Here is a 14,508-nt window from a genome sequence, read left to right as displayed (position 1 = left end):
GTGGCATGGAGATATGCATTATTTATCATATTATTATGTATTATGACATGGGGCACAGATATATGTATTATATATCTGCATGAATTGGTATATCTTATTATTATATTATATGCAAAATATATTTGATGTACGGCATAAAATGAACTAAATCTCAAATGTACACTTCATATAGTAATATTTTTTGCTAATATGAAAATTTTAAAAATTATTAAAGACAAATAGAGTTACACCGTAACGTTTAGCACGGGCATATTACTAGTAATTAATAGGAAAATAATACATTACGCATTCATGGCTTCATCACCGGAAGAAGGGAATATTTCGCCTTTGGCTTTACAGAAAAGAAAATAATTACCCCTAAAATTTCTATGAAGTTGAGAAAAATGCTACCCTTTGTGTTCTTTTTGGACTGTGCACCGTGCAAGCTCCTATCCAGACGAGACTGTTGGCAACTTTTTTGACAAGTCGACAAGCACGATCGCAACACCTAAACGCCTTGCGGTGATATGCAGTCGCCAACCACCTCGATCTAGCCAAAGGGCCAAATCAAGATGGGTTTTGTAAATAGAAAAGCTAAACCGACTAGCGGAGCCGATTTAGATATCAAAATCAGCCTCTAGGCTGATTTAGATCGATACGAGGATAACTACCCGTCTCGTGGGCAAAACGGAAGGTTTTCAGGACAAACCTACAAAGAGGTGTCGCACTCTCGCAGCGGCGGCGGACGGTTTCCGGCGCAAACCGACAAAGATGGACTAAAACTAGGGTAAAATAGAAAACATAGTAAAAGAACTATTCAAGTAGATTGTATTCGGGGGTTTTACAATGAACCGGCCTTGTCCCTTATATAGGGGTTGGTCTTGCCCTCTACAGGCTGTCCTCCACGTCCAACTCGGGATAGAAACCAATAGAAACACGAAACGTGCCTTCCCGAGCAAGGAAACCCGAGACCCGACGAAAACAGACTCGGACTCGGACCCTGACGGTCTGACCGCCCACATACCTGCGGTCAGACCGGCCCTATTAGCCGGTCTGACCGCCCACATACCTGCGGTCAGATCGGCCCTACTAGCTGGTCAGACGCCCACATACCTGCGGTCAGACCGGCCTTATGAAGGAAACCCGACACTTTCCAAACTTTGGCAATTTTTCCCTATTTCGTCCATAGGTGCCAAATTTGGGTGTAAACACATGCCCCCCTGCCTTTTTGGTGAACATACGTGAACCTAAAAGCATAGAACATGTTATCTCAGGGCGATAATCCAATTACCGGCCATAGGACTTCCTAAGCATCTTACCAAATGCTCGGGAAGTATTTCTTCAAGCTATCTCCCATTAATTGCTCTCTGAAAACATCATCTTGAAGTGTCTTCATCTCCTTCAAAGTCTTCAAACGCTTGTCGATGACGTCTTCAAAATTGCTTCCCATCAAGGTCTTGTAATCTTCAACCGACAAGTCGTCTTGCTTGAAATACCGAAGAGAGCCAAGACTTACCTCAACTGGCAAAACGGTAATCTCAACAATGTTTTATTACTCGACTCGGCTTATCCATTAGCCTGAGCGTAGTAAAGAGAAGAACTCAACAACTTAATATCATAAGATTTGGCAAAACTTCTCATTTCCTTGGACATAAAGAAGCCCCTTTAACGTTTGAGGAATACCGAATTTATGAACAATATGCTTTAAAATAAAGTCAATTACCTCCGTACAAGTAATATTCTCGAGCGGCATGGCTTCGGTCCACTTAGTGAAGTAATCCATTGCAACTAGCACGAACCAATGCCCTTTTGATGACAAAGGATAAATTTGACTAATGAAATCCAAAGCCAAACCTCGGAACAGCCATAGGATTCAACACAGCGGTAGGCGCTAATTGAACATTGCCGATCCGTTAACAAGCTTCACTCCCTCTATAGCATTTGAAACAATCATCAATTATTTTCGGCCAATGAAACCCCACTCTCCTAAGCAACCAATTTATCTTCCGGGCCGATTGATGAATTTCACAAATCCCTTCACGTACTACTCTCCTAGCAACTTTAGATTGATCATTATCTAAGTAATACTTCATCTATTTTTCGGCGATATAATATTTGAACGCTTGCCGCCGAATCTTCCGATCAACTTTAAGTGTAGGATCTTTCAAATATCTAATCAAAGGAATTCTCCAAGCTATTTCTAACTCATGGGCACAAATGTCCGAATTTACAATTAATTCTGCCTTTGAATCAATTGTAACGTGCCCCCCAGCTCTCTGCCCGAGATCGGTCAGACCGGCCACGCAATGCCGGTCAGACCGGCCATGCAAAGCCGGACAGACCGCCGGTACCACCGGTCAAACCGGCCATGCAATGCTGGTCAGACTGCCCCTGGTCTATGTCTTTGCCAATTTCGTCCAAACTTTTGAAATCAAGCATCGGCCTTTAGTATATAATTTTTCTTCACATAATAGCCAGATGCTTGGTGTATCAAATTATTGGACCAAAATTCCTTCTCTCTAGACATATGAAAAACTATAACTTCCAACTAACATGTCTAGATGAATACTAATTCAAATGGCTTTTGAAACTATAATCATCATGGCATCAAAACTCTTAGCCAATTGAAGTATAATCAATAATGAATCACCAAAGTCATATGCCTCACACACATGAATTCCAATAAACTACAAATGTAAGTAATCGGCTAGAGCATGTATGCAAAATATTAACAATGCTAATGTTCCTAAAGAAAACCACTCTAGAGCAAATCATCACATTGACCATTGACATTAGCCGAATTACTAGTAAGCAAAATTTTCATGGTGCAATAAATATGAAATCTATATCTTATATAGTGATCCATAAAAACACATATGATTTGGCTTTTAATAAATATCAAAGAGTCATGAGCTAAATCATACTTCAAACAAATTATATGCCAACCTACCAATTCTACTACCTAGAACTGGCATTTGCAACATGTATGTATAATATCAATTTGATAAGCAAAAACACACAGGTGCTAGATAGCAAGCAATGCTCTAACATGGCATAGGCATATAATGGTAAACACAATAAACTCATACCTTGCCTTAGCATCCAACAAACGGCGGCTCAAAGATGTGATGTTGTATCCATCGCCGTTCATCCTCTCTTGGTTCCCTCATGAGCATATTAATGTCTTGCCCCCCGAGAAAAATCGGCTTTCTCGACTGCACGATTTCGAAGGCAAGACGAACACCGCACCAACATCCATAGCATCATGCGAAGGAGACTTATCTCTAATGACCGATGATTCTTCTCTCATCAAATTGGATTTATCTCTACTATGGGAAATCACTGGTCTCTTAACTTTTACCTCTTTGGGTCTCCACACTTGCCTAGGCGCTGTTCGAGGCTCTAAATTATTGCATGTCTTGTTCTCCACATCTTCGGCCTCCTTTTCTTTTTGACCTATGGCCCGAAGACGTTGTAGCCTCCTCTTTTGATAGCGAGATAAGCCAGAAGGTATCCACTTCGGCTGTAGTTGTTTTCCAGGAGCTAAGCAATGATTCTTCATATTTTTGGTCGAAGTGGAAGCTCCTGTATTGCTCTCAATTTTCCCACTCTTCTCTAATGCCCCCCGGTCAGACCGGCCTCTAGGCCCGGTCAGACCGGCAACAAGCCATCGGTCAGACCGGCCAGGAGGGTCGGTCAGACCGGCCGTAGTCTGGCGGTTAGACCGGCCAACTATCTCCGTCAGACCGCCATTGTTGACAGTCGTGATGTCACCTTCGGTCTTCTCCGCTTGTACAGTTTTCGCCGCATCTCCAGTAGGTACATGAACATCTTGAGAATCCTCATTGATAGCAACGACCTCTGGAGCTTTGGCTTCTTTCCTCACCCACACCTTCTTCACCTTTTTCACCTTTGATCTACCGGACCGATTCTTTTGTGGGAAACGGTCTTGTCTTGAGTTAGATGAATGATTTGGCACTGTCCTAGGTGATTGCTTCCATTCTTGATGACACGGCACAGGTGGTTGATGCATCCACGGCATGTAATACATAAAAGGATAACCATATAGTGACATTGGATATGGATACCATGGCATCACAACCGGAGGTTTGTATGGAGTTGGTATAGTTGATGGCTCTGATTGCTTTGGTGTTTGACCAAATCTCTTCCGACGAGATGATCTTGGTCTTTTTGAATCACTAGTTTGGTTATCAAATCGTTGACCGGCTAATCCTTTCTTGTACTTATCCATAAGCATCTCAAAAGTGAGCTTCGGCTTTTTAGTCTTTTGGGAACTAGATGACTCATCCTTTGTAACTTTATGATCTTTAGCCTTCGCATTTTTGATCCTATTCTTGGGCCGAGGATCCCCAATAATAACACTTTTGCCTTTCTTTTTGCCAACATCAATAATAGAACTAACAGGGAGAGGATCACTAACAATTTCGGTCTTAGGCATAGATGTAACCGAAATAGTTTCACAAGTGACCGATGAAGTATCAATCGGTCTTTGCTCCATCAAGCTTGCATCTTTGAAATAACCATGAAACTCATGCTTCATTTGTGACCATGTAGAAATTGAATTAGGAGCAAGTAAACTATACCACGTAGATGCAAAGTTTGACAAAGAAAGAGGAAACAACTTCAACTTAAGCAAATCATCACTACCGGCCTTACCACATTGATCAATAAAGCGACCGATATGCTCCATTGTAGTCATAGCATTCTCACCTGTGAATTTCGTGAACTTGGGCACCTCAAATCCTTGCGGGTATGGGACCGAATCTACGTGTTCAGGATACGGTCTTTGATATGTATGCATAGCTACTTTGGATTCTATCTCACTACTATCCCGCAAGACATTGTCATCATCTTTTCCAACATCCACATGACCGATTTGTGACTCGGTCTTAGGTGATAATGCTATTTCACTTTCGCTTGTGATATATCCTGATCCGTCACTTAGTTCGGCTATATTTTCAATGATGCTATTCTCTAAGCTAGCAACACAATCCGAACCATCACTTGGTTTGGCTATTCCATTATTGTCTAAATTAATAACACAATCCAGACCAACACTTGGTTCGGCTATAATGGTTGTTGCATCATTATCCAAGCTAGCAAGACAATCCGAACCAACATTTGGTTCGGCTATAATCGTTATGGCATCACTGCACAAATTATTAAGACAATCCGAACCACCGCTTGGTTCGGCTATACATGATATTGCACTATCATCTAAACTAGCATGTAAGCTATTGTCATCCACTCGGCTTTCCTGAGCCAGAGCTTCATTCAACACATGATCAACATCAAGAAATATCTGGCCATTCAATCTCTCTTTAATAGAATCAAGCAATCCATCATATGCAATGTTGGCCAAATCTTTGTCAGTTATTTTCAAACTAAAACATCGGTTTTTAACATCCCTAAACCTTTCAATATAATCAGCAACAGATTCATTGTATTTATGCCTAACCGATGTTAAATCAGACAACTTAAACTCAGTTTCATTAGTGTGAAAATAATCATGAAATTTTTGTTCTAATTGAGCCCAAATACTAATAGAATTTGCCGGTAAAGAAGTAAACCATATCAAAGCAGTACCGGACAAAAATAAAGAAAACAAGCGCAACTTACATGTATTCATACTACTAGCCTTACCACATTGCGCTAAGAATTGATCTACATGCTCGTATGTAGTCCTACTATCCTCACCACTAAACTTAGTAAATTCAGGAATTTTATAATCAGGAGGATATGGGACAGCATCATAAAAATCAGGATACGGCTTTTGGTTCTCCCTAGCACGATCCTTCGCTTCAACCCTAAATGTAGCCCTGATAATGGCACTAATCAACTCCTCCATATTTTTAGGCCTATGTGGATCTGGTGGTGTATTTGGTGGCCTAAGGGGTGGTTGTTGCGGCGCAATATGATTATATTGGCCATACCTAGTGTCATGAGAATATCCTCTATTAGGATCATTGTAAGCATTAGGGATATGTGGAGTAGCATTACTAACAGTATTAACAGGTGATGAATAATAATTAAAATCAGTACTGCTAGTCGTGGTATGAAAACCTGGAGAAACTCCCAGGGAACCGGTCTGACCGGCCCATGGCCCGGTCTGACCGGTGGTCAGTAGTGAGGTCAGACCGGCCACAGGAGGTCCGATCTGGTCAGGATAGGGCACGGTCTGACCGGCTATGGTAGGCACGGTCTGACCGGCGTAGTACACGGTCTGACAGGCCATGGTGGACGCGGTCTGACCGGCAAAGGATGCAGTTAGACCGGTGTCACGACCGGTCATACCGTCAGCTCGGTTTTGCATATAGCCGATTCCTGTGTAATCGGCTGTATAATCACTCATTGACCCCCTCGTAGCATTATAAGCATATTGTATAGGAGCAAAACTAGAAGTAGCATATGCATATATACAATGATTATTAACGTTTTGAATAGCAAAGGACGGGTTGGGCGAATCGAAAGTTACCTTCGGTGAAATTACAACTTGAGGTAGCGGGGCGTTTCCTCTCATGACGCCTTGATCGGTCCTAATGTATTGTGTAGCAATATTGTTGAACCCGTTCCCGCTCGTCATAGTTGATGAAGAAATTCCTTGATTAATTTCGGCCATACAGCTCATAGCCGAAATATTTGACCGAATAAATTAATATATGGTCTTGATTTTTTTTTGGGTATAACAAGCGTATGTGCAACTAGCAAATTAACCAATTTGATTTATTTGGAAGTAACCGATGTACTGTACGTGCGTTGATTTTTTTTTACCTGTGCACAGTAGATCGGTCTTTGATCTGAATTACTAATCCTTCTCGGTAGTGCTTGTGACCGTGTGTAGTACTGCTGCCTCCTGTTGAGTCGGCTTCGGCTTGGTAACAGCAAACACGTCGGCGAAACAGATTCGGCGAGGGATAATAGCCAATCAACGTTATCACCGAACCAATCAGTTCGGCGAAAAAAATAATTCTGTGGCAGATTGATCTCCCAAAGCCCGAACAACTAATGACACCGCTAAACCGATTAATTCGACAACAAATTATATGCGGCGGTGGTAATTAATTTCGGCCATTCGTCCGAAACTCTTTGATTTGACAAAAACGACTAGATTAAACGAAATTCGGCAGTGATATGGCCGATTAGATCGATCCCCAGCAGAGTCGTCAAAAATCGTGTTGGCAACTTTTTTGACAAGTCGACAAGCACGATCGCAACACCTAAACGCCTTGCGGTGATATGGAGTTGCCAATCACCTCGATCTAGCTAAAGGGCCAAATCAAGATGGGTTTTGTAAATAGAAAAGCTAAACCGGCTAGCGGAGCCGATTTAGAGATCAAAATCAGCCTCTAGACCGATTTAGATCGATACGAGGATAACTACCCGTCTCGTGGGTAAAACGGAAGGTTTTCAGGACAAACCTACGAAGAGATGTCGCACTCTCGCAGCGGCGGACGGTTTACAGCGCAAACCGACAAAGATGGACTAAAACTAGGGTAAAATAGAAAATATAGTAAAAGAACGATTCAAGTAGATTTTGTATTCGGGGGTTTTACAATGAACCGGCCTTGTTCCTTATATAGGGGTTGGTCTTGCCCTCTACAGGCTCTCCTCCATGTCCAACTCGGGATAGAAACCAATGGAAACACGAAATATGCCTTCCCGAGCAAGGAAACCCGAGACCCGATGAAAACAGACTCGGACTCGGACCCTGACGGTCTGACCGCCCACATACCTGCGGTCAGACCGGCCCTACTAGCCGGTCAAACCGTCCACATACCTGCGGTCTGACCAGCCCTGTGAAGAAAACCCGGCACTTTCCAAACTTTGGCAATTTTTCCCTATTTCGTCCGTAGGTGCCAAATTTGGGTGTAAACAGAGACTATTAACACAAGTCAAATATTCCATCATCTATTTATCTCAATCGCATCATACACAACATGGCAAAAGATAATGTCTACCTGCAACATTATAATCTTACCATAGCACTAACAGGAAAATTACATAAAGGTTGTGTTTGGATAATGGGAAATGAGGGGTGGGATTAGGATTGGGAAATGAATGAAGGGTTAGGATTAAATGGAAGAGAAAGAATGAATAGTTAGGATTTAAAGATGTGTTTTGGTGGGTGGGAAATCATTTCCTTATCCCATTAGTCAAACAGGGCCAAAGATCAAATAGGAGGCACAGAAAATTTGGTTATTTTTGGGCTGAATCAGCAGTAATCATACAAAAGTATCATGTCAAAGTCTCATGTTCGGATTTTTCTTAGTGATAACTCCAAATCTTCTGACCTACATGTTCTATCAATCCTACGAAATGGTGATCTACTGCGCAACAAGATCGGATTTCAGGACTACACTCAGTTATGAAAAAACTAAATTGTGAATGTGATATACCCAAAACTGTTGGGTTATTTTAAGAACCAAAGACATCTAGCAGAGTTCTGGTGAAATAGTAATGCGAAAATCAATAGGCGGACACCGCTCTTCTTCCTTAACTGGCACAACCGCTCAAGTGCATGCCTTCTTCAGCTAGAGGTCAAGCTTCACATGTTGCTGCACCCCACGATGGTAGTGGACACACACGTACGCACTGAAACGTTGTTACCTGCTCCAATGAGGGAGTACTTTGCCGATGGTTAGCTATGGCAACCTACCTTTCCATCTTGGGAGGTCTACCACCGGACGACCAGTAACTGCAACTTACATCCAAGAAATATCATGAATATGTACCCAAATAACTTATGTGATTGAAAAAATATGTATTGATGTATGTTACAGTATTTAAGTTCATTCCAAAAACAATATTCATCGCTGTATTATACATTCTGAAAAACAAATGCTTCTATAATGTAGTTATTGAAATCAACCTCAAAGTCATCATCCTTGTTAACCACATATTTGGTTTTATCAGCTTTACCACTTGAGGCTCTCTCTTAATTAGCAAATTTATCTCATTATCTTGCTGCAACATTTCAGAATAATACATAACAAAGGATTCTTGTAGGACAGATTTCATAGTATGACTCGGTAAAGAATGCTTCACACTGAGCTTATAATGGGATATGAGATATAAATCCTTGTTAATTGTGATTAACTCATTATTCCTGGAAAAGACTAAATTGGTATGACAAGCAGGAAACATATTGATACCCAAAAGAGAAAATGGGTACCACATAACATTCAAATATTGCTAGGTAGTAAGTGATCAGATCCCAGATTTAACTAAATGAAGCACAAGGATGCTATGTACAGGTAATTAATAGCCACAGTACCTTCAAATATTGCAAGGATCAACAGCAGGTTGAACAGCTTTCTCAAGTTGAGAGGCCGAATCTCAACCTTAGTGTAATGGCCATATATTCTTTTCTGGATATTGGTAGAGATCTGATGATTTGCCTACAAACTAAATTCGTGGCCAAAATATTATTTAAAGAAGTGAAAGAAAGAAGTAGCAATTGACGACACAGTAGACATGAAAAGTTGTCAATTTGTGAAAAAAATTGTTAGATTACTATCATATAATAACTATATGTAGTACTGGATACCCGATTCGACTCTCTTGCCAGAGACACCAAATAGTTAGGTAGAAACCAATTTAGCCAAAAATTGGTAAAAGAAACAATATTCAGTTGTTACTAAAGCAAAATGCAAGATGAAACTGAAGGCAAATACAAACATGGCACCTTAATAAATCAATGATTCATCTATTGTTTTCAAATACTGATTGCTTATATCTACATGTCAGCTGCAGGCAATTTCCTGGGTCGTTGTTCATCTAATCATCTTAGACTCTTTCAAGAAAATTAACTGCTCTCACTTTGACTAAACCCCGAAATTAGATAACAGAAAGGAAAGAAAAGGCATAAAAATTAATTACATGCGCTTTCAGTAAATATTAGACAGCTATTGACACAAGGGCAGACAAAGTTTGATGGTAAAATAAGAGAAATGGTTTGAATGGCATGTGTGCTTCCTCAAGTAAAGGATGCAGAAGGTAGGGAAAGTTAGTGTTCAAACCTCCCTATCCATAAGCATATCCATTAAAACTGTTATACCCCGTGGAATCAATAGGATTGCCTCTTGTAATATGTAATAGGAAAGAAAATAAAAAGGAGTTATAGAGGGCTCTAACATATCGATGACGTCTCAAGAGAAAATGACTTACGGGGCGGAGATGGATTCTAATAGCTCGAGTGGATGTCCACCCGTTTATTGCATGTCAATTAGATGTTTACGAAAAATTTTCAAAAAAATTAACAAGATAGATCAATATGTAATATATCACTCCACAAACATGCAAGTTCAAATTCAACTTCTACAAGTTGTAACAAAAATAACAAATTTAATTGTAAATATACATATAGTAATTTAAGTTTTGTTTGTTATTTTTATTACAACTTGTAGAAGTTGAATTTCAACTTGCATGTTTGTGGACTGATATATAACATGTTGATCTATCTTGTTTATAATTTTTTTAATTTTTTTCATAACCATTTAGATGACATGCAATAAACGGGTGGACATCCACTCGAGCTGTTAAAATAGTTTCCCTTACGGGGCACCTTTTCAGCGAGTTTGTAAAAGTAGAGCTGTCAAAAGCTGGACTGTATAGTACCGCACATAGAAATCCTCCTCTGACTTCAAACCAAGCACGAGGGAAACATATCATGATAAACGAAGGAGGCGAAGTGCATTATTTGTCATAGAAACAACAAATGTTTGCTCACCAATAAGCTCAGAAGAAGACAGATATTCTTAGTTTCTCGAGAAAGCAAATCAGAGTTCACTGATGCAGGCTGAACCTCGGTTTTTTGAGGTTTCAATAGGAGTCACTGCACTCACAAAGGTTTCTAGAGCACCTCTCACAAGCTCAGCATCTTCATGGTCTTCTTTTAGAACGTTGAGGAGAACAGGCCTATTTTGCAAGTTAGCAAATAAATGTATTAACCGTCAACCACACATAACCAATAGCTGGTGAATGAACGCATGGGCTTCGAGTATGTGAAATACCCATGGCTCCAAATGACATCTGAGCAGAATGAGACTCAGCCACAAGCGGCTGCAGCTCGGTCATGGCAGACCTGCTGTCGTCAGGTATGGTACCGTTGCTTATGCAGTCAAGGAATCTCTCGACGTAACTGCAGCACAGAACACGGTCAAAAGAGCACTTTCCAAGTGTGGCATGCACCAATAATTTCCTTTTCCCATAAGTTAAAGCTAAGCATTCCTTGATTGTGTACAGGTGAACTAACAACTAATGCCAAAATGCCAACCAACCTGTCTTCCTTGGACTCGGACCTCTCGTTTCCGAAAACAAATCCACCAATTCCCTGCGAAATTGTACACATCAACACAACATAAGGTCGAGAATCATCAAACCACACCAATCGCCTCCAACATCATCACAAGTATATAACATCACATGGAGCAACTGCTACACACAACAAGCTCTGACTGTCTGATACATCATTTGCGAGCTGAGAGAAAAAAACTGTAACGCCCTAGGTGTCTAGAACCCGTCCCTATGACAGACGCAGCGCACATCGTCAGTCTCCCTCCCTCCAAACCTAGAGCCGATCCCACAACACGCACGATTCATCAGGTCGGGAGTGGAGAGGAGAGACGGGAAACCGCTCACCTACATGATGTTTTTGTCGGCGTTCCCGGCAAAACCCAGCAGGTTGATGGAGCAGCAGCAGCAGCGAAACCCCGCAGGTCCATTGGATCCCGCCCACCTGCAAATCCTAGCAACAGCGAGGAGCACGCTTTAGTCGGATCACCCCGCGGCCCACTTCGCCGACACGGCGACGCGGCGGCTCTCCGGACGAGAGAGCTGTTACGACCTAACTCCGTCGAGATCGCCGCCAGTGATCACCGGAGTTCAGGAAGAACAAGTTTCTAGAAATGGGGAGAAGATGCGTGGAGAAGAAGAAGTTGTTCTCGAATTTTCTTTTTCATTTCTTCATTGTCGATTCCGATACAGTGCCGTGGGGTTATATATATGTCCCCTTCCTTACAGCTGGCCGAAGGCCCACAATTCAGTCTCCCAATCCAATTACATGTTTTCTAACATCGAATACGTAACTCGTCTATACGCTTTACTCTGCTTTGCCTTTCTTCTTCTCCTCTGCTTTAGACTTCGACTCTGTCATGGCTGCAGCTATGACAGTGCCGCCCCCATGAGAGGAATCTTGTCCCCAAGATTTAACCTCCGGAAAACGAACACACAAGACATCATAGTCTTCCCAAGTGGAAAAATCTTCAGGCAAAGAACCCCAGCGCACCTTAACTTGGACGACAGCCGCATTGCCTCTTTTAACCATGCGACGATCCAATATGGCAGAAGGAGATAATGACTGAACATCTAGCTCCAAAGACATAGGGAGGGTAGAAAAAACTGGTGCATTATTAGGGATCACTTGCTTCAATTGAGAGACATGGAATACCGGATGGATACGGCTAGCTTCAGGCAACTGTAGCTTGTAAGCTACTGAGCCAATTTTGCTGACAATGGAGAATGGACCAAAATACTTCATTGCCAGTTTGGGGCAGGGGCGAGAAACAACTGAATGCTGGGCATAAGGCTGGAGCTTCAAGTAAACCATGTCACCAACTTGAAAAGAACGCAACGTGCGATTAGCATTAGCTGCCTGTTTCATACGATGCTGAGCTCGAGTCAAATGGTGACGAAGTAAACTAGCATAGAAAGTGCGATCTTTCAGCAAGTTATCAGCCTCAGAGGACGAAGTAGAGGTGTCAACATCTTCCAAAGCAAAGGAGGGTAAAATGCCATGATGAGGATCCACACCATACAATGCCTTATGTGGAGAACACTGAATAGCAGTATGGAATGTAGTGTTGTACCAATACTGAGCTAATGGCAACCAATAACACCACTTAGAGGGAGTATTAGAAACAGCACACCTCAAATACATCTCCAAACATTGGTTGACCCTTTCCGTTTGTCCATCGGACTGAGGATGGTAAGCTGAGCTTAGATGCAAATGAACTTCAAAACGCTTGAACAAAGCCTGCCAAAATGCACTGGTAAACACCTTGTCTCGATCAGAAACAATAATCTTAGGTAACCCATACAACTTAGTAACATTATTGAGGAAAACTTCAGCCACTTGTAAGGCAGTGAAAGGATGCTTCAAAGGGATGAAATGAGCATATTTAGTAAACCTATCCACCACCACCAAAATGACATCAAATCCTCGGGACAGAGGTAATCCCTTAATAAAATCCATACACACTTCTTGCCAAGCACCTTCAGGTATAGGGAGTGGCTGCAACAACCCAGGATATTTGCAGTGTTCGTGTTTAGCTTGCTGACACACAGCACACTGCTGAACAAATTCCTCCACCTGCTGTTTCAGACCAGCCCACATAAACAATTTCTTCAGTCGTTGATAAGTGGCTTGACCTCCAGAATGTCCCCCAATAGCTGAATTATGAAAAGCAATTATCAACTTAGTTTGCAAGGCAGAATTGGCTCCCACCCAGATTTTGCCTTTCTTCCTGATCAAACTATGGACAAGCTCAAAACCTTGAGTATTGGAACCTGTAATAGCCAGTTCAGTGAGCAATTGCTGAGCCTAAGTATCAACAGCATAAGAATTGAGCACCTCTTGAATCCATAAAGGATGAGCACCAAAAATAGCCTGGCATTCAGGAATATGTTTGACTCGAGGCAATGCATCAGCTACTTTATTCTCAACCCCCTTTTTGTACTGGAAATGATATTGCAGGCCAATTAGCTTGGTCATAGCCTTTCTCTGTAAATCAGTGTCCAAGGACTGATCAGTTAAGTGGCAAAGAGATTGATGGTCAGTTTTAATAGTGAAAGGGCCTCTTAATAAGTACGATCTTCATTTATCCACTGCCATCATAATGGCCAAAAACTCCTTTTCATAGATAGACAGCTTACTGTTTTGTGTGCCTATAGCTTTACTATAAAAGGCAATGGGGTGACCATCTTGAAGCAGCACAGCTCCTATTCCAATGTCACAAGCGTCAGTTTCCAGAGCAAAGGGCTTAGAGAAATCAGGCAGTGCTAACACTAGGGTAGAACACATAGCCTGCTTCAAGGCGTGAAAAGCAGAATCAGCTTCAGGAGTCCAAACAAACTTCACATTCTTCTGTAACAGTTTGGTCAGAGGTTTTGCAATAATCCCATAATGGTGAACAAATTTTCTATAGTATCCTGTGAGACCAAGAAACCCCCTGAGTTCAGTGATATTAGCAGGAACAGGCCATTGTTGCATACATGCTGTTTTCGCAGGATCAGTAGCCACACCATCTTTAGATATAGTATGTCCCAAATATTCCAAAGTGGGTGTAGCAAAGGAGCATTTAGAGAGTTTAGCAAATAACTGATGATTCTGTAATGTCTGAAAGACCAGCTCCAAATGGGACAAATGCTCAGCCCAAGAGTGACTATATACCAGGATATCATCCATGAAAACCAGGACAAACTTCCTCATAAATGGAGCAAATATAGAAT

At 41.6% G+C, this 14,508-nt stretch overlaps 2 long non-coding RNA genes across 2 annotated transcripts; both read right to left on the bottom strand.

Moving 5' to 3' along the window:
• Positions 1-8,175: 8,175 nt before the first annotated feature.
• Positions 8,176-10,080, bottom strand: LOC136351918 (uncharacterized). Its single transcript, XR_010735208.1, has 2 exons — positions 9,275-10,080; positions 8,176-8,695 (listed from the first exon to the last, which is right to left on the bottom strand). It is a non-coding gene; the product is annotated as an uncharacterized lncRNA (long non-coding RNA).
• A 512-nt stretch (positions 10,081-10,592) lies between these two features.
• On the bottom strand, positions 10,593-10,867 carry LOC136351919 (uncharacterized). Its single transcript, XR_010735209.1, has 2 exons — positions 10,730-10,867; positions 10,593-10,640 (listed from the first exon to the last, which is right to left on the bottom strand). It is a non-coding gene; the product is annotated as an uncharacterized lncRNA (long non-coding RNA).
• Between the last annotated feature and the right edge of the window lie 3,641 nt (positions 10,868-14,508).

Source organism: Oryza sativa, chromosome 9 (genome assembly GCF_034140825.1).
Source record: "Oryza sativa Japonica Group chromosome 9, ASM3414082v1".
Lineage (NCBI taxonomy): Eukaryota > Viridiplantae > Streptophyta > Magnoliopsida > Poales > Poaceae > Oryza > Oryza sativa.
The sequence above is the reverse complement of the archived record's forward strand: the minus strand, read 5'-3'. Positions and strand labels throughout refer to the sequence as shown.